This window comes from Otolemur garnettii, unplaced genomic scaffold (assembly GCF_000181295.1).
Source record: "Otolemur garnettii isolate 467f Iridium unplaced genomic scaffold, OtoGar3 scaffold00112, whole genome shotgun sequence".
NCBI lineage: Eukaryota > Metazoa > Chordata > Mammalia > Primates > Galagidae > Otolemur > Otolemur garnettii.
Window position 1 is genome coordinate 1,427,481 of NW_003852507.1, and position 5,939 is coordinate 1,433,419.

Here is a 5,939-nt window from a genome sequence, read left to right on the forward strand (position 1 = left end):
ACAGGCGCCCGCCACAACGCCCGGCTATTTTTTGGTTGCAGCCGTCATTGTTGTTTGGCGGGTCTGGGCTGGGGATTCGAACCCACTACCTTAGGTGTACGTGGCTGGCGCCTTAGCTGGTTGAGCCACAGGCGCCGAGCCAGTGTTCACCTTCTTTAGGTGAGATCATTGTTATTGTTTTATGTTATTCAATTCTACCCAAAATTGTATATTAATTTTGATTGGAGTAAATTAAACATCAAAATTACTTTTTTTGTGGCCTGTTATAAATGCCACTTGGGAAATTTACAAAATAGAGTACCAACGAGTAACAATACACAAATTGTTCAGACTAGGTGAAAGTTACCAGAACTAGTTTTTAGTCTAACCTATTGATCTTTTCATCTATTTCTGACGGATACCTTTGTTTTGTTTTAATATCTTCTTTTGTGGCTCGGCGCCTGTGGCTCAAGTAGCTAAGGTGCCAGCCACGTACACCCAAGGTGGCAGGTTCAAATCTGGCCCGGGCCCGCCAAACAATAATGACGGCTGCAACCAAAAAGAAAAATAGCTGGGCGTTGTGGCGGGCGCCTGTGGTCCCAGCTACTTGGGAGGCTGAGGCAGGAGACTCGCTAGAGCCCAGGAGTGGGAGGTTGCTGTGAGCTGAGATGCCACAGCACTCTACCCAGGCATGGGTAGACAGCTTGAGGCTCCTGCGTCAAAAAAAAAAAAAAAAAAAAATCTTCTTTTGTTTGTTTTTGAAACAGTCTCACTTTGTTGCCCTGGGTAGAGTGCAGTAGTGTTCTAGCTCATAGCAACTTCAAACTCTTGGGTTAAAGTGATGCTCTTGTCTCAGCCTCCCAAGTAGCTGTGACTACAGCCCCCCCTACCCCGCCCATGCCTATTTATTTTTAGAGACAGGTCTTGCTCAAACTTCTGAGCTCAAGCAAATCATCCACCTTGGCCTCCTAGAGTATTAGATCACAGGCATGAGCCACCAAACTCCTTCATAAATTTGTTTAACTTTTTTTTTTTTTTTTTATAGACAGAGTCTCACTTTATTGTTCTCCGTAGAGTGCTGTGATGTTATAGCTCACAGCAACCTCCAGCTCTTGGGCTTAGACAGTTCTCTTGCCTCAGCCTTCCGAATACCTGGGACTACAGGTCCTTCATAAATTTGTTTGAGGGCGGACAAGGTGGCTCATGCCTATAATCTTAGTACTCTGGGAGGCTGAGGCTGGAGGATCTTGAGTTTGAGGTTGCAGTGAGCTATGATAACACCACTGCACTCTAGCCTGGGTGACAGAGCAAGACTCTGTGTCAAAAAATAATTAAGGAGGGCAGTGCCTGTGGCTCAGTGAGTAGGTCACTGGCCCCATATACCAAGGGTGGTGGGTTCAAACCCGGCCCCGGCCAAACTGCAATGAAAAAATAGCTGGGCGTTGTGGTGGGTGCCTATAGTCCTCGCTACTTGGGAGGCTGAGGCAAGAGAATCACCTAAGCCCAAGAGCTGGAGGTTGCTGTGAGCAGTGATGCCATGGCATTCTACCAAGGGCAAAACAGTGAGACTGTCTCTAAAAAAAAAAAAAAAATTAAGTAAATAAATGGGTGGCGCCTGTGGCTCAAGGAGTAGGGTACCAGCCCCATATGCTGGAGGTGGTGGGTTTAAACCCAGCCCAGCCAAAAACTGCCAAAAAAAAATTAAGTAAATAAATAATTTTTAAAAATTCTGCTTAAACCAGAGGTTTGTTTTCGTTTTTTTTTTTTTGAGACAAAGTCTCAAGCTGTCACCCTAGGTAGGTTCTGTGGCATCATAGCTCGCAGCAACCTCAAACTCTTGGGTTTAATCGATTCTTTTGCCTCAGCCTTCCAAGTAATTGGGACTATAGGCACCCACCACAATGCCCAGCTATTTTTTCGTATAGGCACCCACCACAATGCCCAGCTATTTTTTCGTTGTAGTTGTCATTGTTGTTTGGCAGGCTGGGGCTGGATTCCAACCTGACAGCTCCCGTGTATGTGGCTGGCGCCCTATGCGTGGAGCTACAGGCTCTGGGTCTAAATCAGAGTTTGTTTTTGTTGTTGTTGTTGTTATTGTTGCAGTTTTTGGCTTAGGCCTGGTTTGAACCCCCCACCTCCAGTATATGGGGCCTGCGCCCTACTCCTTGAGGCACAAGCACCACCCCCCTAAACCAGAGTTTTAAATTTCAGATTAGAAAAATGAACTGGCTTTAAAACTGGCATGTTGCAGCAGGGAGAGGCGATGGGTAAATTCACACCTACTGGGTACAATCTACACTATCTGGGGTTGGACACAGGTATAACCTTTACTCAGACTGTACCTAAGTAATGCATGTAACCAAGATGTTTGTACTCTCATAACATTCCAAAACAAATAAACCAGGCATGTCATAAAGCTCCTTTTTCTTTATCTTCCAGGAAGACTGAGGTGGTTATATGAAATGCTTTGAGTTCTACATAATAGGAGGCTAAAGTTTTGTTTTGTTTTAAATTATAATAATGCTGGGCAGCGCCTGTGGCTCAAAGGAGTAGGGTGCTGACCCTATATGGCGGAGGTGGCGGGTTCAAACCCAGGCCCCGCCAAAAACTGCAAAAAAAAAAAAAAAATTATAATAATGCTTGGAGAATTAAGAAGTTGTAGAGGGTGAGGTAGATACTTAGTATCTTGCAAGAACTCTGAATAATAATGGCAACCTAGGCAATAGCTTGCCTTCCCCAAACCCTATTTTATTTTTCTTAAATAAACCCTATGTTCTGCTCTACCACTACGTTTTAGAAAACATACTACAGTCTTTAGCATATTCTATCCCACCAGCTTTATACTCCTACATTGGCAGTAGTGATTGAAGTGTTGATGCAGCAGCCTGGCTGTTGCTGAGAGATTTTTTTCTAATATTAGGTACGTGGGTTGAATAAGACTTAGGTGTTTGCTTCCTGATTGTACAGAAACCTGCTAAGAGAGTGGTCATCTTTGGATTAACTAGATGTAGATGTCTTGTATTTGAAACAGGTTGAAGCCAACTGTGTTGTATGTGTGCGTGTTTGCCGAGGATTTGATATATTCCCTTCTCCTCCATCCCATTAACTACCTGACACATGCTTTCCCACTATGCCTGTCCCTGCCTCCCCCACCCCCAATACATACTTTCCCACTACACCTGTCCTTGTCTGCTTCCCCCCCGACGCCCCGTAATTTCTGCATCTGGGGAAGCAGGAGTTTGCCACTGGGAAGATTGGCGTGTGCGTCAGGTCTAGTTTGCAAACCTAAATTCGTCCAGTTATAGGAGGAAGTGCAATTGATTAATCTGAGAAAAGGAGGGCAAGGCAGAGAGGCCTGAGGACCGTCTTTTTACCATCCGGTGTCTCTTGGTGGGAATTGCTGTTGAAGTATGAAAATGGGGGAGCGGGAGAAGGGACAGAAGGGAAGGGGCATCACCTGGCCCAGCTAGGGGCTCCTTGCCTCCAGCTTTGGGGTGAGGGCCACAAGAGATGGGGGCAGCGCTAACAAAGAGGAGCCGCACGGGGGCCGGGGCCATAGGTAGCTAGCCTATCCCGGGCGGCTGACTTCCCAGTGGGCCTCCCCAGTTGGCTGCTTGGTGAGTCGCTCTGCCGGATCCCTGGCTTGCCATTGGCTGTGGGGACAGGCAGGGGCTCGAAGAGAGCTAGGAAAGAGGTGAGGGGGCGGGGCTGGCTTCCGGCGGCGAAGGGGAGCTAACAGCAGCCCGCTGGGGGAGGGGGTGTCGGCGCACCGTAGAGTGCTGCGCTCGGTGAGCCTGGCACCCGGAGCAGCCGCCTCCCCCTCCCCCTGCCAAGATCGCTAGAAGCCCCTTCTCATCCATCTTCCCTGGAGGGGCGAGCTAGGCTGAGCTGCCCCTGGCGGGCGGGGCGGAGCCCAGAACCCTACCGTGTGCTGCGGAGAACCTCATCTCAGTTCCAGGGCACAAGGTGTGTGTGTGCTTTTTCTAACGAAACCGGGACTTCTGCAGACTTAACCTTGTAAGAAAAGGAGAAATGGAATGGGAAGTAAGATCTCTACATCCCTTCAGTTTATTTTGATTTTCTAATTTTACCCTTCTTTTCTTCTCACCTCTGCAGCTGGGTAAGGAGATTCAGAACTCTTGTCTCTTTTTTACTAATGTGTCGATGTTGGGCGCATAGTAAAATGCTGAGAGGAGAAAAGATGAGCCCTTTTTTGTGTGGCATCTGATGCAGTAAACCGCAAAAAAAAAAAAAAAAAAAAGGAGTGAGGAGTGGGTTTTTAGAACTGTATTGCATCTGTGTCCATTAAGGCATCTTCACCATTTTCCTCTTTGGGACTGCCTTAATCAGCAATAACAATCTCAAAGGAGAGGAGGTGCTAGTGTAAAGAGAGCAACCCCCATCAAATGGTGGTTAAAGGAGATCTTGATAGTTAGCTTTTAACTCTGCTCAAGTCTCTTCCTTGAGTATATCGTCACTGGCTTTTTGTGTAGTAGCTCAGCTCTGTTGGAGAAACCTGGCTAGAGCCAGCAAACTTATCTTCCTGTTAATGAAACTTAATTGTCCAAACCATTGAGATATATATGTGGAGATACATATGTATATATATTCCATTTTAGTGGATATATATATTTTTTAATTTAATTTTTTTTTGAGACAGAGTCTCACTCTGTTGTCCTAGGTAGAGTGCTATGGTATAGCTCACAGAACCTCAAACTCTTGAGCTTGAGCAATTCTCTTGCCTCAGCCTCCCGAGTAGCTGGGACTATAGGTGCCTGCCACGACACTCAGCTTTTTTTTTTTCGGAGACAAAGTCTCAGGCTGTCACCCTGGATAGAGTGCCTTGGCGTCACAGCTCACAGCAACCTCAAACTCTTGAACTTAAGCAGTTCTCTTGCCTCAGCGTCCCAAGTAGCTGGGACTACAGGTGCTTGCTACAACGCCCGGTTATTTTTTGGTTGTAGTTGTCATTGTTGTTTGGCAGGCCCCAGGCTGGATTCGAACCCACCAGCTCTGGTGTATGTGGCTAGAACCCTACCCGCTGAGCTACAGGCACTGAGCCCAACACCCACCTATTTTTAATACTTTTAGTAGATGTTGTCTCACTCTTGCTCAGGCTAGTTTCTAACTCCTTTATATTTTTAGTAGAGGCAGTCTCACTCTTTTTTTTTTTTGCAGTTTTTGTCTGGGTTTGAACCTGTCACCTCTGGCATATGGGGCCAGTGCCGTACTCCTTTGAGCCACAGGTGCCGCCCCAGAGTCTCACTCTTGCTCAGGCTGGTCTCTAACTCAGCCTCCTAGACTGCTAGGATTGCAGGCGTGAACCACCAGCCCCTAGCCCATCTCTTTGATAATCTTTCTTTCTTTTTTTTTTTTTTTTGAGTTAGAGTCTTACTTGGTCACTCCTGATAGAGTGCTGTTGTGTCTTAACTCACAGCAACCTCAAACTCTTGGGTTCAAGTGATCCTCTTGCCTCAGTCTCCCAAGTAACTGGGACTACAGGTGCCCGCCACAGTAGTTGACTATTTTTTGGTTGCAGTTGTCATTGTTGCTTAGCAGACCTGGGCCGGGTTCAAACCTGCCACCCTAGGTTTATGTGTCTGGCACCCTGCTGACTGAGCCACAGGTGTTCCTTATAGGTTTTAAAGTGAAAAGAAAGTTATCAATTGAAAATAGAAAACCCAAAATTTATGTTAGAAACAAAGGGTGTGGGTGTCTGTTTATATATGTGTGTGTGTTGAGTGCCAGTGTTCATGGTACCCTTGCTTTCACTCAGCATTTCAACTAAAGATGTTTGAACCAGGTTTATTTTAATATTGGTTAGCAAAGAACCAGAAGGGATGAATATCATTTTTTGACCAATAATTTGATAAATATTAATTAAAATGTTTCAGAGTTTATTCCTGTAATCCAGATTCAATTTCCAAAAGTGTTCTAACTGGAGTTGATTTTTTTTTTTT

The 5,939-nt window shown here is 45.9% G+C and overlaps 1 protein-coding gene across 2 annotated transcripts in view; it reads left to right on the plus strand.

The window, feature by feature from the left end:
* The window catches only part of FAM222B (family with sequence similarity 222 member B), an 81,387-nt gene that overhangs the window by 25,387 nt on the left and 50,061 nt on the right, over window positions 1–5,939 (plus strand). Inside the window, exon 1 of one of the 2 annotated variants that reach the window (XM_023517531.1) lies at window positions 3,908–3,945. The exons of the other annotated variant lie outside the window; for it this stretch is intronic. The gene's annotated coding sequence lies outside the window, so the exon portion shown is untranslated. Of the gene's footprint in view, window positions 1–3,907; window positions 3,946–5,939 lie in introns of those variants that run through there. 2 annotated transcript variants of the gene reach the window in all.